The 25,515-nt window shown below is 42.1% G+C and overlaps 1 long non-coding RNA gene across 1 annotated transcript in view; it reads right to left on the reverse strand.

Moving 5' to 3' along the window:
* LOC141974711 (uncharacterized) overlaps positions 1 to 19,640 on the reverse strand; it is a 72,863-nt gene extending 53,223 nt beyond the window's left edge. Inside the window, exons 1-2 of the long non-coding RNA XR_012635798.1 lie at positions 19,192 to 19,640; positions 12,516 to 12,646 (exon numbers count right to left, since the gene is read on the reverse strand). This is a non-coding gene — a long non-coding RNA (uncharacterized LOC141974711). The remainder of the gene's footprint in view (positions 1 to 12,515; positions 12,647 to 19,191) is intronic.
* Positions 19,641 to 25,515: the final 5,875 nt, after the last annotated feature.

Genomic DNA, 25,515 nt, shown 5'->3' on the forward strand with positions numbered 1-25,515 from the left:
TAGAGACAAACAAATTTATTAGAGCATAAGCTTTCATGGGCTTATGCTCTAATAAATTTGTTAGTCTCTAAGGTGCCACAAGTACTCCTGTTCTTCATAAAGAGCAGAGATTTCCTCTGTTTTTAAGGTCACATCTGATAGGTGTCTATAGAGTAGATAACTGTGTGCAACTTAGTTTATTTCTCTCAGAAGGCTGAAGAGTTGAGTGCCACAGCCGGAGTCGGATACACGGTTTAACGTGACTCTAGTTATTTTTATTGTGATGCCTCAAGCGCTAATCCAATACCGAAATAATCATTATACATGGCACATACTTGAATGTTATAAGTAGCAGGCTCATTACCGTAAGATTATGTTAAGTGTTTGACATCATCATCAAATGAGACAGTTCAGAGTTGTGGCTTCCAGTCCATCCATGACTTTGTCCCATTGTATTTAGTGTACAAGGAAGCTGAGCCTACTTTGCTAGCCTGTAATATCTAGGCACAGAGCAGTAAAGTCTGAATGGAAAATTTAAGTGTGGTTCTACTCTGAAGAGACATTCTGTACAAATATCATTATGGGGTTTCATGTTTATTCCTCAATTACTCCAGATCAAATCCCCTCAATTTACAAGTAAAAAGATTGCTTTGTTTTTCTTACTTCCAACCTTGCACAGTCGGACTGGGAGCTGAAAATTAAACTGGCTTTTTTTTCTGGCATATACATCACCAACAATGAAGATTCTGCAGCTGGAACTTGGTTAATGGTTCATGAGCCAAAAACAGAACCTAGCTCCCACTCCCAAAGAAGTGCTAGCTCTTCAGGGCCAACAGGAGCAAAGGTCAGTAGACTCAGAGCAGTGTTGATGAAACTCATAATATTTCTGCAAGTCTCAGAATTTTGGAGTGTTACTTGCCTCTCTCTCTCTCTCAAAGATCCTGGCTGCAGAGAATTTTAGGCTCAGCCAGAAATGATGTTGCAGTTCTGGTCTCAGCCAATAGAGGATGCAAGCATTGGACTGCAGTTCAGGTGGCCCCCAGCAGAGGCCACTGCAGCACTTGCTGCCTGCCACCTGTTGGCTTTCCAGTTCTGTGCTACCTATGCAGAGAGGGGAAACAACCGCCTGTAGGGTAGATGGAGCCTGCGGCAGAGAGACTTTCTGTGCAATCCTTTCAAGTGCCATATAGACCCATCTAGTGCTGCACTGGGGAGGAGCAAAAGTAAGCCATAAGGTGAAGGAGGAACAAGGGATCTCAGGACTTCCAATCTAACTATAGGTTTCAGAGTAACAGCCGTGTTAGTCTGTATTTGCAAAAAGAAAAGGAGGACTTGTGGCACCTTAGAGACTAACCAATTTATTTGAGCATGAGCTTTCGTGAGCTACAGCTCACTTCATCGGATGCAACTATAATGTCCCACCTTCTCCACTGCCCCTAGGATTCATAGATTCCAAGGTCAGAAGGGACCATTGTGATCATCTAGTCTGATCTCCTGTATAACAGTCTGAGAACATCTCCAAAATAATTCATAGAAGAGATCTTTTAGAAAAACATCCTATTGTGGTTTAAAAATTGTCAGTGATGGAGAATCCATCACGACCCTTGGTAAATTGTTCCAATGGTTAATTACTTTCACTGTTAAAAATGGGTTTCAGAGTAGCAGCCGTGTTAATCTGTATCCACAAAAAGAAAAGGAGTACTTGTGGCACCTTAGAGGCTAACAAATTTATTTGAGCATAAGCTTTTGTAAGCTACAGCTCACTTCATCGGATGCACTGAATGCTCATGCTCAAATAAATTTGTTAGTCTCTAAGGTGCCACAAGTACTCTTTCTTTTTACTGTTAAAAACGTATGCCTTACTGCCAGTCTGAATTTGTTTAGCTTCATCTTTCAGGAACTGGATTGTGTTATACCTTTCTGCGCTGAAGAGCCGACTATCAAATATTTGTTCCCCATGTAGGTACCTATCAACTGTAGTCAAGTCACCCCTTAACCTTCTCTTTGTTAAGCGAATTAGACTGAGCTCCTTAAGTCTATCACTGTAAGGCATGTTTTCTAATCCTTTAATTGTTCTTGTGGCTCTTATCTGAACCCTCTCCAATTTCATCCTTCTTGAATTGTGGACACCAGAACGAGACGTGGGATTCCTGCAGCGATTGCACCAGTGCCAAATACAGAGGTAAAATACCCTCTCTCTACTCCTACTTGAGATTTTCCTGTTTAGGCATCCAAGAATCACCTTTTGGCCACAGTATCGCACCAGGAATGCGTGTTCAGATGATTATCCACCACAATCCCCAAATCTTTTTCAGAGTCACTGCATCTCATGATAGAGTTCCCCATCCTGTGATTATTGCCTACATTCTTTTTGTTTCTACATATATATATTTACATTTAGCCATTTTAAAACACACATGGTTTGCTTGCGCTAAGTTTTTACCAAGTGATCCAGTTTGCTCTGTGTTAGTGATCCATACTCCATTATTTACAATTCCCCCAATTTTCTTGTCACCTGCAAATTTTATCAGTGATGATTTTATGTTTTCTTCTACGTCATTGTTAGCATAGGGCCAACAACAGATCCCTGGGGGACTTCACTAGAAACACACCCACAGTGTGATAATTCCCTGTTTAGAAATACATTTTGAGACTTATCAGTTAGCCAGGTTTTATCCATTTAACGTATGCCATGTTAATTTTATATCATTCTAGGTTTTTAATCAAAATGTTGTGTGGTACCAACACTATTACCTTCATCAACCAAACTTGTAATTTTGCTGTGAAACCAAAGTCCTGCTGCGCCTATATACTAACAAGGAGTGCCTTAAAAGACATAAAATAAATAATGATTGCCACCTCTCCAGCTTTTACAGTTTACTAAACAAATACATCAGGTAGTTCAATTTAATGGCTACTCAGAGTGTAACAGTTTAATGCAATTTGAAATTTACCCACAGCAGGTTAACTATAAAAAATACAATTTATGTTAATGACCTATTCTAATCAGGGCAGTTTCTAAACAAGATCTGACTTTAGCTACTCACTTTCCTATCAACACTATTTATTAATGATGCTGGATTGCAGCTCAAACAGCAGGGAAACTATTCTCTTAATTCAAACAGCAAGTAGTATTTTAAAAGACATAAATCATTCAGGATTTCCCTAAATTAATGTCTTTGCTGCTTCTTTAGTGCAGTTTAGATTACCTCCGCCAAAGTCCTGCTTTAAGCAATATGGTTTCTTTCTGGAGAGAGAGTTTTAGTTTCTAACAAAGCTATTTACTGAAGACATACAAACCTAGCACTCATCCTCATTCTACCATCTTTATAACCTTGCCAAATTACCAATCAGCAACTAGACAAAAGAGACAAGCACTAATTTATAGTGTGGCATCAAACAAGTTCTTCCACTATCTAACTGACAAGCTCTGATTTTTTGCAGTGTTGTTGCAGATGGGTTGGTCCCAGGATATGAGAGAGACAAAATGGGTGACATATCTTTTATTTCTGTTGGTCCACTAAAAGATATTACCCCACCCACCTTGTTTCTCTCAAGTTATGATTTAATGCCTCTGTGACACTGCAAACCAGGTAAAGTATAAGGTCAGAGAAAGAAAGCACACAGGAAATCACCAAACCACCAAAAAAACCCTCTGTTTAGGAAAATACGCCGTACATGCTACCAGAGACGCAATTTATCCTGGTTAGGGTTTTACTTTTTCTTCTACCCTTTTTGTTTTAGAAAAAGTTTTTATAAAATTTTAGAGCAGAAGAGCACAGGAAAGGACTGCTCCATTTTTGGCAAAGCTCAAGTATGCTTCAAGTTTTGTTCATGTTACTAACCTAAGATGCTTGATGCTGTATCATTCTCTCTATTCCCTCCTCTTTGGTCCCTAAATTCCACTAGGATTTGGGGAGGACATAGTAACCTTCATTGCTGTCAACTCTCATGATTTTATCACAAGTCTCGTGAATTTTGCTTGTGCTTCTTAAAACCCCAGCCCCTGGATTTGTGATTACATGAGAATCTCAGCTTTAATTATCAAAAAGTTTGTGAAAAAAGGACTGAAAACATGATCCCCAAAGGCTTACTGACTAGAAGGCAAATAAAAAGAACTTCACATTCATTATTTTTGAAGTCTCAGGATTTTTAATCCAATCTCATGATTTAGGGGCCTGACTTGTGGTTTTTGCACACCTAGGGTTGGCAATACTGAACTTTTTTGTTTAAAGATGTCTTAAGTATGTTAACTCTACTGCTGAAGAGTGTGTAGCACCACAGAGAAATCATCCATGCTCCCTACTCTGAGATTATGGGTTTGCACAGTGGCCAATGCGGTGGTTGATTCTTGGTACTGGCTCAACCCCACCACCACCACACTGATGTGCTGTGTTTTCTGGCCTGCCCTCCCTGCACAGTAGAAACACAGCACACTGCTGCGGATAAGGCCTTTATGCCCATAAGAGAGGGTGCAGCCTTTGGTACCCTCTGTAGTATGATACTACTGCATTATGAAGCTTTGCTTGGATAGTTACTGTCCCCGTGCCCTGTTGGGAGGAAGATGGGCCAGTGCGGTCCCCAGCACAGACATAAAGGATCCTCTTGCTTGTTTTACACCTCATATTTGTAGGAAATTAATCACAGACTGCTTGATCTAGTCTTTGCCATATAGCAAAGCAGCTACTTTGCAGCCATATGTTGAAAGCTATATTCCAAAATGGCAATGAAGTTGCTGCACCTTGATGTGGTACCTTCATCTCTCTTAGTTCCAGCGCATTACTATTTTATAATTTATTATTTACCTATCTTCAGAGCGTCTTCACGTTATACATTCTGCAGGCAGCTTTGAAGAGAAGGTCCTTATCTCATGAGTTTACAATTTGAGCATTACTACTGAAATATACTCCAAGTCCTGGGCTCTTTTCAAAATTCTAAGCAAAAGGAAATACTTAAGTCAGAGGGACTTAAGTATTTATGAACATTTTACCCATAGCAATTAAAATATGTATGATTTTCTGCCTCAGGCAGTTTACAGTCTAAGGCACTAATCATGCAACCGGATCCATGCAGGGGGAATTTTGCTCTGAGGTGCAAGGGTCTGCCAGGGCAGATCAGCATACAGAATTGAGGTCTAAATGTGTGTAGCTAGTAATTCATTACATTGGAGGTATAGAGTGCCACTAAAAATATATATATCTGTATGCATCCCTACATACCTGAAAGAACACAACAATCTGAATCAAATTTATGACAGAGAGATTAACAGTTTGTTATATCCCACAGGAATTACCTTACTGCATCAGACCCATGGTCCATCTATTTCATTATCCTGTCTTTAACAGCAACCAGTGCCAGACGCTTCAGATGAACGGGCTAATAGCTCACATAAGGCAGCTGTGGGATAGTCTGCCCCCCCACATTTGATATCCTCCTAATTTCTAATGTTTAGAGATTGCATTAAATCCTGAAGAGGATTAATCTCTTCAAAATGTGTTCTGATTAACTATTATACCTCTGGATGGTCTTCATAGAATCTCAGGGTTGGAAGGGACCTCAGGAGGTCATCTAATCCAACCCCCTGCTCAAAGCAGGACCAATCCCCAGTTTTTGCCCCAGATCCCTAAATGGCCCCCTCAGGGATTGAGCTCACAACCCTGGGTTTAGCAGGCCAATGCTCAAACCACCAAGCTATCCCTCCCCCTTATCTATAACTGCCCAATTGAATTTTGAATCTTGCTAAGTTTTTAGCCTCAACAACATAATATGGCCATGAATCCCACAGTATAATTAAACATTCTGTGGAAAAGTCTTCCCTTTGATCAGTTCTGCATTTGCCACCTTCTAATTTCATAGAACGTCCGCTTGTTCTTGTGTTATGAGACAGGAAGACCAGAAGCTTCCAATCTCCCTTCTCTAGATGATTCATTATTTGACATATTTTTATCATGTCCCCTCTTATTTGTCTCTAAAGTAAATGCTGGCACAATCTTAATTAGCTGGAGCACGGATGTCACAACTGTTTTCAGTGTATTTTAAGTGAATTACAGAACCTTTGTGTGTTCTGAAATAGCTTTGCCAGCAAAGTTATAAATTGTACTAACGATCCTTATTTAACAGTTTCTAAAATGTAGCATTCGTAGTCTGTGGGTTAGCATGGAAGAAGCCATTAAAACCGATAACATTTTAAGCAACTATGAAGTATGGCAATTGCTCTAAACTGAGTTATTCAGAGATTATAACAGCTATTAATAAAATATGCCACCTGTGATTTATAAAATGAGCGCATGGTTTTTTCCCCGGGAGTTTCCAGCAACGCATCAAATTTTTTTTTTTCCCCACTAGGTATGTTATGTTGTCACACAGTTATATCCTTGGTTTATACAGGCAACTTTGCTTAAGAAAGAAGAATGATTTTTCATGTTCGGAAAAGAGAGAAGTGCCTGAGGACTTTTAAACATTACTGGAAGTCCCCATCATCTTAAAATATATATATATATCAATGCAGCAATTACCACATCCTTATTAATTACAATGAGTATCTTTCTTTAAAAAAAGTGTGACTTCAGTAACTGAACGGTATTAAGTTAGTACCCCTGGACACACTTAATGCTCATGGGCAGCCACAGTGCAAGTTTTACCCACAGCGCCCTCTCCAAATTCATTTCAGACCTGCCCAACAGGGATCACCTCCAGAGGTGAAAGGGGAGCTCAGACTCTATGGCGCCTTCAATCCTGGGCCTTTCAACTGACAGTGCCAACAGCTGCAATGATTTTTTGCAACATGGGCATCTGCCCATCAGAAACTGGGTAGAGGCCACCAACTCCTCTCACATCGGTCACCAAAGACCCACCAGAGGAGAGTGAATTTCATTCACTACTGACATAAGCCAAATTTGACCAGAGATCTAGAAATGAACAGCTCCGTCTCACTCAGCAATCCACCAAGCCCATCAGGTCTTCTCTAAAGATTACAGAGAAGGGTCCATGTGACCTCCTGTCTGGAATGAAAGAGGTGTCTGTGGAGCTACTTTATATTCCTTCACTGCCCATCTCTGCGAAAGGAGGGAAAATAAGGAAAAGGCCTGAGGGAGGATGAAGAGCAAGGAGACCAGGTAAGTAAGATATTTCTCTTGGCTCTGTTGGTTAAACAGCACCTGGATACTTCTAAGGGGAAGGCCTCTGAAAGTATCTTGAGGGGGCACAAGAGTTCCACATAAACTGGTGGGTTGCGGGATGGGGAGAACTGTGATGGGATGTTGGAGGGGCAGCTGGCATTTGCAGAGGAGAGACCCCTAAAAAGAGAAACAGTCCTCACATGCAGCGGCAGTGGCTTAGCTCACTTTAGAGGGAAGAAGTCACGTCTAAACACCACTCACGCCGCCCTGAGCTGAACAGAAGGAGGTGGAGCTAGCTCTTCAAGGAACGGGGATTGGCATCATGCAGGCTCCCTAAAGAAGAAAAGGTGCAAACGCAGCAGGGAAACTAGGATTGCAATACTTGAAAGCTCAAACATACCTCCCCTCTTGGGATAAATTATATTACCTAAAAGAGTTACGTGCACGCATCTAAAAGGGACAGTATCACATAACTTCCACCTTTGATAGAAGGAGCTGAGTGCACATCAAGCAAAGGGTACACCTCAAGTGGCCTTTAAATGAAATCTGAATAAAGGCAGAGGCCCAATTTTGCAATCATTTGTCATTAGAGCTTCCATGGAAGCCCATGGGAGTATATTGTGCAGGGTGATAGCAGGATGAGGCTTAATTACATGAAATAACTCCTTTGCCAGTGCAATTATTTTATATCTATATTGCAATAAAATATATATTAAAGTGAACACAATTTTAAACCTTAAAATGATACTAAAATTAGATGCAGTAGATTCTTCACGGAGAAAGAGTTCTTATATCAAATGCTGCAAATAATTTGGGCCCGACTAACAGTACCAGATCAGAATACTCTGTTCACCCATACCAGCAATGGCATTTTCTACCCACATTGCTCTATACACAGTGCAGGACAGTGAAAAATTCAGGCCCTTACAGTACAGGTATACCCTGAAAGCGTTGAAAAGTCTAGAGGACACTTTTGCCAGGAAGTAGGTTTTGCAAAAACCATTCAGAATGATCTTCCTGGTACTAAAAGTACTCAACAACTTTTGCCTTATGTTCTGCCTGCAAGTATATCATAGTAAAAAAGTACAGAATCTTCCCCTCAATGGCTGCCAAACTGCTTAACTACAATGACAAGGACATTTTATAATCTATAAACCAGCAAGTGAATACCAAGGTGAGAGACTGGTTCTGGAAGGAACTTCACGCTCCCTGGAATGGACTATAAACCCCAGTCGTCAGAGATGGAAAAAGGCCACCTGGTACTTGAATCCTAAATCTAATTTTAGGCAATCTCATGCTATTTATAGACCAGCATTCAGTGTCATTGCTATTTACTCTAATCTCTTCTTGTTTTATCCTCTTCTATTTCTTATTGCTTTTTAGTTTCCCTTTTTTTCTTATTCTCAATGACATTTTATTTTCTTGACTCCCTTTTAATATAGAGCACTATCCACGCACACTCTGCCCATGGCCTTTCATTAAATTACTTTAATTTTAAAAAGTTTTTTTTAAAATAGCACTTACCAGGAGAGAACACTGAGATTACTGTTTAATCATAATAGCGTTTCTGTAAAATATTTACTTTGAAAGAATTAGCACTCAGCTTGTATTGCTACCAGGGTTACAAGTGACACCACAATCAAGGTCCCCTACCCATAAGCCAAAAGCATGTTGTCCTCCTGTCCTGGTGCTTAAGTACTACATCCTCAACACTTTTATCATAGTGGGAATTTGTTACAGATCATGCCTACATGCTGCATTGACATTCCAGAAGCCAAAGGAGTATTGGCAACATCAGTTTCATAACTTTACATTGCATTTGGTCATAAAAGCCAACATCAATTGGCATTTTTATGCTTTCTCCACTAGGTTTCAGAAGATTGAGCCTCTCTTTTTAATAAAAAAATCATAATTATATAAAGTCTAAGATCTACATAAAATATTGCCCAGAGTCATTATGAGACAAAGAAAGATCTGAATGGGGGCATTTCAGTAGCAAACACATCTTCAAAAAGGCAGCTTCCTGATTTGATTTGTCTTTGTAAAAGACAGGATAGATTTTCTCTAGCCAAGAGTTCAGCAGAGCATAATCAATCAGACTGCTGGCAGACTCACCATTTCTTACAGCTTGTCATTTTCTTGTCTAACTGATTTGGCCAAAAAAGTTTATTTCTAAATTCAGAAAGACAAATTACAATTTAAATTTGATAGTCTGGAATATTGACTAACTTCCTTCCCCGCCCTCACCTTTCAGCCGTTCATAGTGACGGCATGTTGCCAAAGCACTGAAAGCATCCATCCAGCTTTTCTGAGAGCAATCGTTTCTCTGAAGAACTCAACATGGTAAGAGGACATTGGACAACCACACTGCACTTCCTAGCCTGCATCAGGACTTTGGATTTTGAGTGCAGGCCTTTAGAGCAGAAAGATTTCTGAAAAGGCAAACATGTTGTACAAAAACTAGCAGAACTTTTGTAAATGGAGACTATAGCAAGAGAGTTTATGTTGTTGTAACTCTTCTTTTTAACACAACAACCTTGTGGTTTTGTTGAATATCAATTTTAGTAACGCTTAGCTCTAACATAGCGCTTTTTCTCCTTAAACATCAAAAGCATTTCCAAAAGAAGGTAAGCATCATTTCACCATTTTACAGATGTGAAAAATAAGGCACAGAGAAAAAGTGAAGTCTCTTGCCCAAATCATACAGCTGGTCAGTAGCAGAGCCAGTAAAGGTCCCCTGCCTCCCACTCCAGTGCCCTGCCTCCTGGAAATTGTGTCTTTTAAGTTTAAAACAGGATTATTAGTGGGAGATTTTAGATATTTCCCTGCACTATTGGAAAGCCAAAGAACACGGTGCTAATGCAGTTACCAGGAAGTGATATTGCCTAAACAAACATGAAACTGGCCAGTCTCATTTCACTGGCCAAGTTCAGTGGCGTGCATGATGTACACAGAGCAAATGGCAAGTTTTAATATGCTCTTTTTAATCAATCATCATTTCTCATCGAAGGGGCCATTACAAACAAGTAAGGGGCACATATCTCAGCAGTCTTCCTTGACATGACAGAGTGTGTGCTGAGCAATGATAACACTACATGAGATGGGCTACAAAGTATATGGGCAATGGGAGAACATCAGGTGGCCATACAGAATGGGAATGTGTTATAGCTACAATATATTTTCATATTGGAAGACCTTGGGGGCAGGGATTATCTTGAAAGCACCAATTATACTGCCAGCACTTCATAAATAACACAATAGGATGAAATGGAATTTTGGAAGGGAATTAGACCAATATTTCCCAAACAGTGGGTGGAAGGCCCAGTGCAGAGGGAGGGCTCCCATCCTGTGGGGAAGGGCCCAGCTCCCAGCATTGTGACCTGGCACATAGAGTGACCCTCTATCATGATAGTGAGTGGCTGGGCCAAACCAGAGTGGTCTGCACCTCTGCCCACCAGGTCGCAGTGCCACTCACTCAAATTTGGTCTGACCACTCCAACTCATCATGACAGAAGGGTGGCTGGGCCAAATCTGAGTGGCACTGCAACCCCACACGCCAAGTTGCAACACAGGGGGCAGGGAGCTGGGCCTACTGCTGCAGAACAGGGGCTGCTGCTGTTGGGTGAGTGCAGGGCTCGGCTCTCCTACCACCCCGGGCTTCCCTGTCAAATTGAGTCAGAATTAGGGTTGTGATGTCAGGGCGGATGGTGCTGCTGTAGGTGGTTGTTGGCCCCTGGGTAGGGTGAAGAAGAGGCGGTGGCAGAGGAGAAGGATGATGGCCTATAATATTAATTCCCCATGAATTTGGACCCTGGGTAGCTCGCAAAAAGAGACCAAATGCAGTTGGTGGGTTGTCTTAATAAAATGATTGGGAACCAGTGAATTGGACCACCATGTGCATTTGCTTGTCTTTGCTGCCATCAGCTCTGTTATACTCCTCAACCCCCACCATTGTATCCAAGGTTCAAGAACAATTTTATAATATTTTATATAAATATGCATTTTCAAACACAGACACCACCCTCTGGTGATGTAAAGTTTTATGCTAGTAAGTTGATTTATTACAGCGTCACTCCCAAGCAACATTATAGTTGAGGTGGATATCACTTTTTACAAGTCTCTCTGATTCAGAAGATACCACTACACCCAAATGCAAATGATTCATCCTTCTAAAAAGGTTACTTAAGGTGAGGGATGTTGTTTCTATACCTCCAGTAGGAAATAGGTGAAATATCAAATGTAATACTTATAGATATTAAGTGTTTAACTATATACTGTGTTAACACATCATTCATTTCTAGAAACCTTTTAAGATGTGTGGTACCCTCTTTTACATAAGTCCTGTTTTATTTTCCCTGAAAATCAGGCCAAATTCATAATGTCTAGTATTACTAACATGGTATTATTGTGAAGTAAAGAATAAAAACACACATCAGTTTTTGCATACCCCACTTTTTTTAAAAGAAAAGTTTCTGTCCCTAAGCAGACCACACAGTGCTTCCACCTCCTCCACACACAAAGCCACTGCCCCTAGTCAGAGAAAGGATTTGCACAAGAAGCTCTGGCAAGACACTCTAGCTGCCATCATCTGGAAGAGAAATTGGGATGATCTTCAGTTTATTTTAATTAGCATTGGCTTATAGTGCTTCCGTCCTCCAGGCCAGGAGCACAAACTTTGCCAGACAAAGAACCATACTGACAACTCAGCAGGAGCCCAGGAAATTCACCCACTTTGTTTGAAAGTTGAGGGAAACGCTCACATCAATGCTTACATTTGATCTAAGAAGGGGTATTCTATGCTATAAACAATAGTTGTCACAATTTCCAAACTATCCCTTTGCCCTGAAAATGAGGGCAGCAAGAGGTTATGGAATTTCATGGGTCCATCTGGCATCCTGCTGGGTGACCGTTCTAGGGGAGTACAAGCTTACTAGAATTTAGATAGAAGTGCAGTAGCTACCATGCCCAGAACAACATAAATGTTTGAAAAGTCTTGAATTAGATGCTTTAAGTTTTCTTGACAGAAATCAGAGTTTTTATTTATTTGAGTAGCAGCCGTGTTAGTCTGTATTCGCAAAAAGAAAAGGAGTACTTGTGGCACCTTAGAGACTAACCAATTTATTTGAGCATAAGCTTTCGTGAGCTACAGCGGAATGCATCCGATGAAGTGAGCTGTAGCTCACGAAAGCTTATGCTCAAATAAATTGGTTAGTCTCTAAGGTGCCACAAGTCCTCCTTTTCTATTTATTTGGTTTTCCTCATTAACTGCATTAGATGAAAGACTGAGCTGCAGAAGTATAAGAAATAGCATGCTACATAATGTTCACAGATGAGACAAATGAAAAACTTGAACTCCATAATCAGCAGAAGCAGGGACTGAAGTTTTAATAAGATTGGAACGACTGGGTTCTAGAGAACCTGTTGTACTACTACTGATGCTGTGTCTTCGCTCAATCGTTCAGAGCGTCGCTGGATAAAACCTGAGTCAGTCTCTGAGGTGGGAAGTTGGTAGTTACGCAGGCAGCAGCACATTCTCAGCCAAGCTGTGGCTGCAAAAAACAAAAACAGAGACTTGTTCAGCTTCCCAGCCAGAGACATATTCAATAAAGATACAATGCAAACAAAATCTACCTCTTAGGAGACTAACTAGGGAGCCTCTTACTTCTATGTTAGCAAGATACATCCAACCCGTATCAGTGGTGACTAGAAGTCATCACGACTGACAGCTATTCATTGGCCAACATGGAACAGGTCTGGTGGGTCACAGTCCAGGTCCTAGTTGACAGGCGTTCACTTTACACCACAAGTGACACCTTTGTTGGCTGTCTGAGCAGAGACAAAGGAACAAGTGGGTCATGCCATGGAGACTATAAGCACTAAAATCACAGATGTATAAAAAAAGCTGCTTAACTTTGGAGCACACTTCCTATTAAAAATATTTCTTTTCAGGTAGGCTTTTAATTCTGGCTTTAAACTTTCTCAGTATAAGGGAAATGGCAAAAAAAAATCCATTCGCTAAAGTCTCATTCTTCTGAAATTAAACTATCTCTATGTAGCTTTTCTTTCATAGGAAAACCTAAAGACCAACAGATTATTATATGAGAGGAAAACCCTGATTCTTTCTATATTGCTGCAACTTGTGCTGAGAATAAATACTTAAGTAACCTCAGCATTTATTCTTCAACTGCTGGCTGCTGACCTACCAGGAAATATATGCATAGCTGAAGTAAGTATGGAAGAAAACATTCTACAAAGATAAATTTACTGAATTGTGATAATAATTTCACTTTCCCAGCTTCCTGAAATGAGTCTGAGATTCCAAACAAGGAGAGCAATATCTCAGGGGAAGCAGAGGAAGAAGTGGAACTGAACACACACGATTCTTTTTATTCATTCACACACTAAGATGCCTTTGTAAAACGAGAGTTGAGATTATATATAGACAAACGCTTATGCAGAGGACAGCAGAGCATGGCTATAACAACTCTGAAAGTGTTTAAAAGTTAAGCTAATTTGAACAAACAGACATGATGAAAATTATACTCCAGGATTTCCTTTCTGTTTGAACCACGAAAAGTTATATCCAACAACAATCAAGCACTTTAGCTAAAGGAGTATCTCTGGAGCTCCTCTTTCCTGGCTAGAAGTTTGGATGTAGGAGAAACCATCCCTGACACACTCTTCCAAACTGCAAGTGATGCAAGGGCAAGAATATTGCATTCACTTTGCTATAACAAAGCCCTGTCCCCAAACCTGCACATACTCTTGCTCAAGTACAGCACATGCATGATTTGGCACACTGGAGGACAGCACACATGTCTCAGCCATGTACCCTAGCACAAAGCCACATACTCTTTTGCTGCAAGGGGGATTGACCCAAGAGTAAGACAACTGTGAAGAACAAGTTCTCACCGCAAACTCAAATGAAGGTGCTAAATCAGCATATCTAAATTGGGTCTATCAGCCTCCAAGTTTTCTTTCTGGTTTTGCTCTAGCCACAAGAGGGTGAAACTGCCACAAGATACTCTATCCTCTTCATTTACATATCTGCTGAAAGGGATCATAATTTACAAGCCTTCCAGTCATACAACAGAACAAGTTCTCAGACTAGTCAAAATCTGAAACACTTCTGAATGCTTCCAGGTTGACTCCATGAGGAGTCTTTTCTCAGTATTACATATTACAGAATGATGCTCCATGGATTAAGAGGAGTTAAAAGCCCTTAACATCTTGAATGTTGGTGCACAGCCATGAAGCTCATCATATCCTTCAAGAATCCCCCCAAAGAACAAACCTATACATAAAATGCAAATACTCCTGAACTCAGGATCTGTGGGTCAACACAGTCCAAAAGGCATCATGTTACTCCCACTGGAAAAAGGTACATTGTGTCAATCCCCAGATTACTTAAACTGCATGAATAAATTTCAGAAGGGCCATCTCAGCAGAAGCCTGGTGAACCTGACATGTGATTAAGAATGGGGCTAGTCAGGGAAAGGGGATGGGGAGAAAGAAAAGGAGTACTTGTGGCATCTTTAATGCTCAAATAAATTTGTTAGTCTCTAACAAACGGATGGGATGGGGAGAGAAACCTTTTCAGTATCAGGAGGAGGACTTCAGAATTCCTGGTGTGGTAGTCAATCGTACAAACTCAGCAGGGTTGGGCATGGATGAAAAACCAAGTAAAAGCAAGAGTACTGCAGGAAGCAGTGTTAGTGATTCAGAACACTTCACACATTCCTAACACCAGAGTCAGAACTGAGCCAGTGCATCAATATGCAGTTCGGAGGCCCTAAAGTAAGAAGGTGATTATCTTCCACAGGCCACATAAACCCAGGAAGATTTGTGATCGTTAGGGATCCCTTTTTTATCTCCAGTAATTATATTTCATCTCAATTCACCATGCAGTTTCAATTAGATATGGTTTTCTAAATGGTCTGTACTGAAATGCTACGAGCTGTTAAACAGCTGCCACCTTTCACCCTCTAGGGAAGTGAAGTGTGTGTGGTTTTATATATATATATATATATATATATATAGGTTTCAGAGTAGCAGCCGTGTTAGTCTGTATTCGCAAAAAGAAAAAGGAGTACCTGTGGCACCTTAGAGACTAACCAATTTATTTGAGCATAAGCTTTTCGTGAGCTACAGCTCACTTTAAACTACGTTGGGACTAAAACTCTTACAAAAGTAAAATATTTAACATTAAATGGGATTCTTATGAAGCATGTTTTATTTCCTCCATACAGTTCAATTTTAATGGTAATTTTAAATATATATAACAAATGGAAAAAACACTATTTATGGAACATTAATGTTGTATAGTTAAATATTCAGAAGCCAAAAACTTGGAAGTTAAAAGCTTGATCAAATAACTTTCATGCATGGGGTTTAAGATTTAAGGTTATGTACATGAAGTACAAATTTCTACATTTACTTACCAAATTACATGTATTTTTCACATGATAATACAATTATTTCTAGGCTTGGCTATGTATTTAGCTAAAATGTGATTAGGTAATTAAAAAAAGACAACAGAAATCATGTTACTGGCACTGTTTTGGATTATTAAAAGTGAAAGCATTTTTAAAATCTGGTTTAATTCTCACTGTTCATGTTTCATTTACTTTTTATATTTATCTCAGCTTGGAGAATGAAAATCAAATCAATTCAGTTTCACTTTTGTTTATTCTGGTTTTAAAACTGGAGTTGTTCTTTAAATTGTGGGAACTTATATACTGGTCTTAGATTTAAAAAAAAAAAATACAACCTTGACTTTACAAACATTAAAATAGCAGCCAAGCTAAAGTTGATAGTGGCCAAGTTGAATTTTACTGTGTCCCACATTCAGAGAAGTAAAGTTGGTGCAATTTTTTCAGCCCACCATAGACCTCACAACAACAACAAAAGTGTACTCCACACGCAATATGCCGTTTTCAAATTCTCCTTACTATGTCAAATCAAACACACACACCCACAAGCAGCAGCTCTCTTGCTCATTTGACAACTACGTCTCTGCCAAGTTTCACTCTGAACTTCAGTTCCTCATATTCTTGACATATCCCTGGGTTGTTGTTTTTTTTTAAAGTATAAACTAGAGTTTGTTTTCAAAAAGTAGAGGAAAGTGAACATTCTTATCCCCTTCTCTCAAAAATAACTGATGAGGCTGTTCCAGCCCCCCCCCACACACACACACAGGAAAACACACCCCACTACACAAATGCCTTTGGGTAGAAGACTCAAAGACTTTGGAAATTTCTGAGCAGGGACAATCGGGGAGATGATCACGGGGACTGTTTTCAACCTTCACAACATCCAAGGAACATAAAACCTACTCACTGTAGGCAAGTGGGAAGCTTGCTAAGGTGAGTGAGAATCTGAGCCTCTGTTAGGAAAAAAAATCCCCCACTGATTTTAGCCCTAATGCTTGTGAAGACCTTCTAAATATGAATTGAGCATAAATTGATTCCTCAGCCTGCAGATAGCCCCAGTGGCTCTGCTGCTGCTGCTCATAGCTTTGCCAAACACCAGCAGAGTGAAAAAAAACACCACTGCTCTGGTCAGTTTTTCTTCTGCTATTCAGACCCTTGTGGGCATCAGTGAAACAGATTCCTGAAAGGAATCTACTTGAGAATTATCAACATCAAAAAAGCTAGGTACTAAAGTTATTCATAGGAGGAAAGGATCCAATTCACAGAGGCTGAGGGAAGGGCATTTTAGTAGTAGAGGCCTCTACCACTCCCAGAAGTCAGGAAGCTCTAGGCCGGGAGGAAGACTGAACAATCCCTTTTTGCTGCCTGGAGGCTGCAAAACAGCCAGGAGAAAGTTCTTTTTCCCTTGTGGAGGCTAATATGAAATATGATGAAGCCCCAAACTGGTTCCAGGAAGAGCCACCAGTAAAATTCTCAGCCCCAAGGTGTTGTTCTCTGGATCCTGCTAACCCAAACTTTCTATTTTATATCTACTTCTGGCTATTAAGTTTAGTCTTCTCACTAGGAGGCGTCTGGAAAATTTTCAAACCCTAAGGGCTTTAATGGCTATCACCGATCCTTGCAGTAATAAATAAAAATCTAAAGGAATGCTGGCTTTTCAAGAACCATGGCATATGAAATCCATTTTTTAAAGAGATTAGTAGCATAACTCAACATCACACTTCATATGAACATTTTGGGGACATTAAAACCAAGATGAGAATCAGATAAAAATAGTAGGCTGAAGAAATTCCATTTTAACTATTTTAATTTTATATGTTTTTTATGCGTGGTTATAAGTCTTTCCATTTCCTGGATAAATACAAATTACCTCCAAGTTGTCCTGTTTTCCAGTCAATGAAGTAAACTAAACATTTTTCCCAAATGCCATAACTTGAATTTAAATTAGAAAAACAGCAAATTACTTTGCTGTACACATGGTTTAATGCTTCACTTCAGGAAAAGTACAATTCCTGAAAAACATTTGCTTTATGGATTTCTCTGGCAAACTGCCTCTAAAACAAAGTAGCATGTTAGATACCCAGAAAAGGTATTAATTTCAACACATTTATTTCTTACAGAGAGGTTAACTTCTGATTGCATTTTACTCTCTAGTGCACTATAAGCTTACCCTTTTCACTGCATGTTAATCTTTAACCGGCATTTATATAGAAATTACTGTATTTAAATATGTTTAGTCTGGTACAGAGAAAATGTATTCTCTTCACAAGTCTTTAACACCGTCTTTTCAATTAGTTCAACTAGCCTATTTTGGGGTCTACAGAGACATAACATACGTTGGCTGGAACTTTATCTTCAACTTGCTATTTTAATTGGCATAAAACTCCTTTAATTTTGAACGAACTGTTCAAACTGATAGCTTATTAAGCTGCTAGCACGATAAAACTTAGGAATTCTTGTGGTCTGAAACCTGTTCAAAGAAGAACTTAGTTAAAATCATCATATTATGTTAGTCTGGAATATAAATTTGCAGTGGCACCATAACCACAACAGTAACTACTGGGGAGCAGGATGGGGAGGAGAATTGGGAGTTTGGTTGTTTTTTTAAAGGAATGGTCACAGCTATAACCTAGTAGCATTGCAACAATTGTCATGGGATAAAAAGAGGGACAAGGTGGGTGACAATTTTTATTGGACCATCTTCCCTTGGTGAAAGAGACAAGATTTCGAGCTGCACAGAGCTCTTGGCCTGAAGAAGAACCATGGGGCTCAAAAGCTGGTCTCTTTCACCGAGATGGTCCAACAAAAGATATTGCCTCACCAACACTGCCTCTCCAAAACCCTGGGACCAGCATGGCTACAACAACACTACAAACACGGATTAAAAAGTGAGTCTAACAGCCTTTCACAGTAATTACCTGTAAGTAAAGTGAGTTAGGAGTCTATTATATATTCATTTCTCATATAACACCACTCTTGGTAAATAGCTTTTTCTTATAGTAAAAGTACTATCATCACAGAACTGCTCTTGTAATAGAAACACCATTATTACAGCAGCAGTATGAGAATGAATTAGGTAGTATTAAAGATTCAGTATTAGAACAAACACTGCTTTTTGAGCTGATCTCTACTCTGCCTCATGGAGAGATAAACGTGCTAATTAAGAGCACTAGAAGAGGCTGCCTCACCATAAGACTGACAACAGAGATCAGAGCAAAGACTACAAAATAACTGGAGGCCAGTAGAGAAAGAGACTGTGTAAAAACAAGGGAAATTGTGAGATCTTTATAAGGCTACAAATACAGACCTAAGAAAGTTTGTAATGAGTCATTTCAGATCTCAGTAACTTAAAGCAACACAGGCTGACCGCCCTGTATAAAAAGTGCAAAGAAAACCACAAAAAACATGATAATACAAGTCATTCGTGCAGAAGCTTAAAAAAAAAAAAAGGATACGGGCATAACATCTCTCTCTTCAGGGCTATATTTTATGAAAATTGTCAAATGATGTCCCATTGTTTAACTTTATTTCCATCTCATTGTTCATTTTCCCTTTTTGCAGGTTTAATAAGCTCTGATGCTCTATAAGCCTAAGTGACAATTTATGACAAAATCTGGAGCAACTTCAATAGCCTCGGCAAGACAGCATTAAACGGAAAAGACCTTTTTTACTGGCTGATGTTTGTAGCTCCGTACGTGCACCAAGGCATACACCGAAGTTTGCAGAGATCAGACCTGAACCAGGGCCGAGAAGAGTGAACGCACCAACTGAAACCATAGCTCTCCCTCACCACGAAAACCTGACTGGTGCAACTTCACATAGCAACAGAAGGGAGCCAGTCTGTCCAGGGCTCGTTCCACGGAGAGCGGTGCAGGGGTCGGGCCCCTGAGGGGTGGGCAAGGGGAGAGAAGTCACGGGCGGGGACATGCCGCAGGCTAGACGGGAAGCTCTGGCGATCCTGGCAGATTGAGAGGGCGGAGCCTTAAGATGGCCAGGAAAAGGAGAGAGACCCAAGGAAACCTGCGCTGCACCGGAGGCAGGGTGGGAGTTGGGGAAGCAGCACCTGAACTCAAGAGCAAGAGAACAGACCCCGTCACGGGGGGAAACGGAGCAGCCGGGGGGCTGGGAACTCCGGGGGGGGCCGGAGCCCCCTGGACTACACGGGGGACGGGGGCTGGCTACCCTGAAAAGCACTGGAGATGGAGGGGCAAGAGCCCCTGGCCGCAGGGGGGCAGTGGGGGCTGGGCACCCCGGGCCGGAGGGGCGGGGGGCAGTGGGGGCTGGGCACCCCGGGCCGGAGGGGCGGGGGGGGCTAGGCACCCCGGGCCGGAGGGGTGGGGGCCCCCGTCTGAAGGAGGCAGTGGGGGCTGGGCCCTACCCCTTACCTGGCCCGTGCCAGGGGCGGTGTTCAGGGGCCTCCGCGCGGTGCTGGGGGGGGAGGGGGCCGTGCCGCTACTGCAACGGCCACGCGCGTGTGAGCAGCAGAGAGACTGACACGGGCCGGGCCCCGCCCCCGGCGCCGGGCCCCGCCCCCGTGCCCCGCCCCCCGGCAGGCTGTGAGGGAGGCCTTCCATGCGAGCGTGAGGTGGCAGCCAGGTCCGCTGGTAGGGGCTCAGGGTGCCCAGTCTCCCATGGGTGGGGGGTTCTTGTGCGCTGCACGCTCCTGGGGGACCAGGCCCGCCTGAGCTGGGGTCAGGGCGACACTCCTGAGCGCAGGGGCTGGGGATGTGCCCTGCACTGCTCTGCCCCCACCGCGCACCCGCTAGGCCTGGGCAGGGGCTGCCTCCCCAGCCCTTATGTTTCCTAGGCCAGCTGGGAATACTGCAGAGGGGTGCCATCTGCCTAACCACCCAAACCCAAAGACCCTGGCCCTGCCCCTTCTCTGAGGCCACGCCCCTATCCCACCTCTCTTCTGAGGCCCCGCTTCCGCTCACTCCATCCCTCTCCCTCTGTCACTTGCTCGCCCCCACCCTCACTCACTTTCACCGGGCAGGGGCAGGGGCTTGCGTTGCGGGATGCAGGCTCTGGGAGGGAGTTTGGGTGCAGGCTCTAGGCTGGGGAAGGGTTTGGGGTGCGGGAAGGGGTGCAGGTGCTGGGAGGGAATCATAGAATTATAGACTTTAAGGTCAGAAGGGACTATAATGATCTAGTGTGACCTCCTGCACAACACAGGCCACAGAATTTCACTCACCCACTCCTGTAACAAACCCCTAACCTATATCTGAGCTACTGAAGTCCTCGACTCGTGGTTTAAAGACTTCAAGGTGCAGAGAATCCTCCAGCAAGTGACCTGTGCCCCATGTTGCAGAGGGAGGCGAAAAACCCCCAGGGCCTCTGCCAATCTGCCCTGGAGGAAAATTCCTTCCCGACCCCATATATGGCGATCAGCTAAACCCTGAGCATGTGGGCAAGACTCACCAGCCAGACACCCAGGAGAGAATTCTCTGTAGTAACTCAGATCCCACCCCATCTAACATCCCATCACAGGCCATTGGGCCTATTTACCACTAGTCAAAGATCAATTAATTGCCAAAATCATGTTATCCCATCATACCATCTCCTCCATAAACTTATCAAGCTTAATCTTGAAGCCAGATAGGTCTTTTGCCCCCACTGCTTCCCTTGGAAGGCTGTTCCAGAACTTCACTCCTCTGATGGTTAAAAACTTTAGTCTAATTTCAAGTCTAAACTTCCTGATGGCCAGTTTGTATCCATTTGTTCTTGTGTCCACATTGGTACTGAGCTTAAATAATTCTTCTCCCGCCGAGGTATTTATCCCTCTGATATATTTATAGATAGCAATCATATCTCCTCTCAGCTTTCTTTTGGTTAGACTAAACAAGACAAGCTCTTTGTGTCTCCTTTCATAAGATAGGTTTTCCATTCCTCAGATCATCCTAGTAGCCCTTCTCTGTAGCTGTTCCAGTTTGAATTCATTCTTCTTAAACATGGGAGACCAGAACTGCACATAATATTCCAGATGAGGTCTCACCAGTGTCTTGTATAACGGTACTAACACCTCCTTATCTCTACTGGAAATACCTCGCCTGATGCATCCCAAGACTGCATTAGCTTTTTTCACAGCCATATCACATTGGCGGCTCATAGTCATCCTGTGATCAACCAATACTTCGAGGTCCTTCTCCTCCTCTGTTACTTCCAAGTGATGCATCCTCAGTTTGTAACTAAAATTCTTGTTATTAATCCCTAAATGCATGACCTTACATTTCTCACTATTAAGTTTCATCCTATTACTATTACTCCAGTTTACAAGGTCATCCAGATCTTCCTATATGATATCCCGGTCCTTCTCTGTATTGGCAATACCTCCCAGCTTTGTGTCATCCGCAAACTTTATTAGCACATTCCTGCTTTTTGTGCCAAGGTCAGTAATAAAAAGATTAAATAAGATTGGTCCCCAAACCGATCCCTGAGGAACAACACTAGTAACCTTCTTCCAGCTTGGCAGTTCACCTTTCAGTGTAACCTGTTGTATTCTCCGTTTTAACCAGTTCCTTACCCACCTTTCAATTTTCATATTGATCCCCATCTTTTCCAATTTACCTAATAATTCCCCATGTGCAACCGTATCAAACGCTTTACTGAAATCGAGGTAAATTAGATCCACAGTGTTTCCTTTGTCTAAAAAATGTGTTACCTTCGCAAAGAAGGAGATCAGGTTGGTTTGACACAATCTACCTTTTGTAAAACCATGTTGTATTTTGTTCCAATTACCATTGACCTCAATGTCCTTAACTACTTTCTCCTTCAAAATTTTTTCCAAGACGTCACATACTACAGATGTCAAACTAACAGGCCTGTAGTTATCCGGATCACTTTTTTTTCCTTTCTTAAAAATAGGAACTGTTAGCAATTATCCAATCATATGGTACAACCCCTGAGTTTACAGATTCATTAAAAATTTTTGCTAATGGGCTTGCAATTTCATGTGCCAGTTCCTTTAATATTCTTGGATGAAGATTATCTGGGCCCCCCGATTTAGTCCCATTAAGCTGTTCAAGTTTGGCTTCTACCTCAGATGTCGTAATATCTACCTCCATATCCTCATTTCTATGCGTCGTCATAGAATCATAGAATATCAGGGTTGGAAGGGACCTCAGGAGGTCAACTAGTCCACCCCCTGCTCAAAGCAGGACCGATCCCCAATTAAATCATCCCACCCAGGGCTTTGTCAAGCCTGACCTTAAAAACTTCTAAGGAAGGAGATTCCACCACCTCCCTAGGTAACCCATTCCAGTGTTTCACCACCCTCCTAGTGAAAACGTTTTTCCTAATATCCAACCTAAACCTCCCCCACTGCAACTTGAGACCATTACTCCTTGTTCTGTCATCTGCTACCACTGAGAACAGTCTAGAGCCATCCTCTTTGGAACCCCCTTTCAGGTAGTTGAAAGCAGCTATCAAATCCCCCCTTATTCTTCTCTTCCGTAGACTAAACATCCCCAGTTCCCTCAGCCTCTCCTCATAACTCATGTGTTCCAGTCCCCTAATCATTTTTGTTGCCCTCCGCTGGACTCTTTCCAATTTTTCCACATCCTTCCTGTAGTGTGGGGCCCAAAACTGGACACAGTACTCCAGATGAGGCCTCACCAGTGTCGAATACAGGGGAACAATCACGTCCCTCGATCTGCTGGCAATGCTCCTACTTATACATCCCAAAATGCCTTTGCCCTTCTTGGCAACAAGGGCACACTGTTGACTCATATCCAGCTTCTCGTCCACTATAACCCCTAGGTCCTTTTCTGCAGAACTGCTGCCTAGCCATTCGGTCCCTAGTCTGTAGCGGTGCATTGGATTCTTCCATCCTAAGTGCAGGACTCTGCACTTGTCCTTGTTGAACCTCATCAGATTTCTTTTGGCCCAATCCTCCAATTTGTCTAGGGCCCTCTGTATCCTATCCATACCCTCCAGCATATCTACCTCTCCTCCCAGTTTAGTGTCATCTGCAAACTTGCTGAGGGTGCAATCCACACCATACTCCAGATCATTTATGAAGATATTGAACAAAACTGGCCCCAGGACCGACCCTTGGGGCACTCCACTTGATACCGGCTGCCAACTGGACATGGAGCCATTGATCACTACCCGTTGAGCCCAACAATCTAGCCAGCTTTCTATCCACCTTATAGTCCATTCATCCAGCCCATACTTCTTTAACTTGCTGGCAAGAATACTGTGGGAGACCGTGTCAAAAGCTTTGCTAAAGTCAAGGAACAACACGTCCACTGCTTTCCTTTCATCCACAGAGCCAGTTATCTCGTCATAGAAGGCAATTAGATTAGTCAGGCATGACTTGCCCTTGGTGAATCCATGCTGACTGTTCCTGATCACTTTCCTCTCCTCTAAGTGCTTCAGAATTGATTCCTTGAGGACATGCTCCATGATTTTTCCAGGGACTGAGGTGAGGCTGACTGGCCTGTAGTTCCCAGGATCCTCCTTCTTCCCTTTTTTAAAGATGGCCACTACATTAGCCTTTTTCCAGCCGTCCGGGACTTCCCTGGATCGCCATGAGTTTTCAAAGATAATGGCCAATGGCTCTGCAATCACATCCGCCAACTCCTTTAACACTCTCGGATGCAACGCATCCGGCCCCATGGACTTGTGCACGTCCAGCTTTTCTAAATAGTCCCGAACCACTTCTTTCTCCTCAGAGGGCTGGTCACCTCCTCCCCATGCTGTGCTACCCAGTGCAGCAGTCTGGGAGCTGACCTTGTTCGTGAAGACAGAGGCAAAAAAAAGCATTGAGTACATTAGCTTTTTCCACATCCTCTGTCACTAGGTTGCCTCCCTCATTCAGTAAGGGGCCCACACTTTCCTTGACTTTCTTCTTGTTGCTAACATACCTGAAGAAACCCTTCTTGTTACTCTTAACATCTCTTGCTAGCTGCAACTCCAGGTGTGATTTGGCCTTCCTGATTTCACTCCTGCATGCCCAAGCAATATTTTTATACTCTTCCCTGGTCATTTGTCCTATCTTCCACTTCTTGTAAGCTTCTTTTTTGTATTTAAGATCAGCAAGGATTTCACTGTTAAGCCAAGCTGGTCGCCTGCCATATTTACTATTCTTTCTACACATCGGGATGGTTTGTCCCTGTAACCTCAATAAGGATTCTTTAAAATACGTCCTACCATTATCCCTAAGCTCCTCATTAGCCTCATTAAAGACTGAGGCAAAGTATTTGTTTAGATATTGGGCCATGCCTAGATTATCCTTAACCTGCACTCCATCCTCAGTGGTTAGCGGTCCCACTTCTTCTTTCTTTGTTTTCTTCTTAATTATATGGCTATAGAACCTTTTACTATTGGTTTTAATTCCCTTTGTAAGGTCGAACTCTACATGGCTTTTGGCCTTTCTCACTTTATCCCTACATGTTCTGACCTCAATAAGGTAGCTTTCCTTGCTAATCCCTCCCATTTTCCACTCCTTGTAGGCTTTCTGCTTTTTATTAATCTCCTCTCTGAGATGCTTGCTCATCCAGCTTGGTCTACAACTCCTGCCTATGAATTTTTTCCCCTTTCTTGGGATGCAGGCTTCTTATAGTTTCTGCAATTTTGACTTGAAGTAATTCCAGGCCTTCTCTGCCTTTAGATCCACAAATTCTTCAGTCCAATCCACTCCCCTAACTAATTTCCTTAATTTTTTAAAGTTTGCCCTTTTGAAATCAAAAACCCTAGTCACAGATCTGTTTTTGTTTATCCTTCTTTTTAGTTTTAACTGAATTAGCTCATGATCACTCAAACCAAGATTGTCCCCTACAGCCATGTAGAGTTTGACCTTACAAAGGGAATTAAAACCAATAGTAAAAGGTTCTATAGCCTTCTGTGAGGTCCTCACTACTCACCAAACCAAATCTAAAATGGCATCCCCTCTTGTTGGTTCAGCAACTACATGGTGAAGGAATCCATCAGCTATTGCATCCAGGAAAATCTGAGCCCTATTATTATTACTAGCACTTGTCCTCCAG

The sequence above is a fragment of the Natator depressus genome, chromosome 19 (genome assembly GCF_965152275.1).
Source record: "Natator depressus isolate rNatDep1 chromosome 19, rNatDep2.hap1, whole genome shotgun sequence".
In the NCBI taxonomy this organism is placed as follows: Eukaryota; Metazoa; Chordata; order Testudines; family Cheloniidae; genus Natator; species Natator depressus.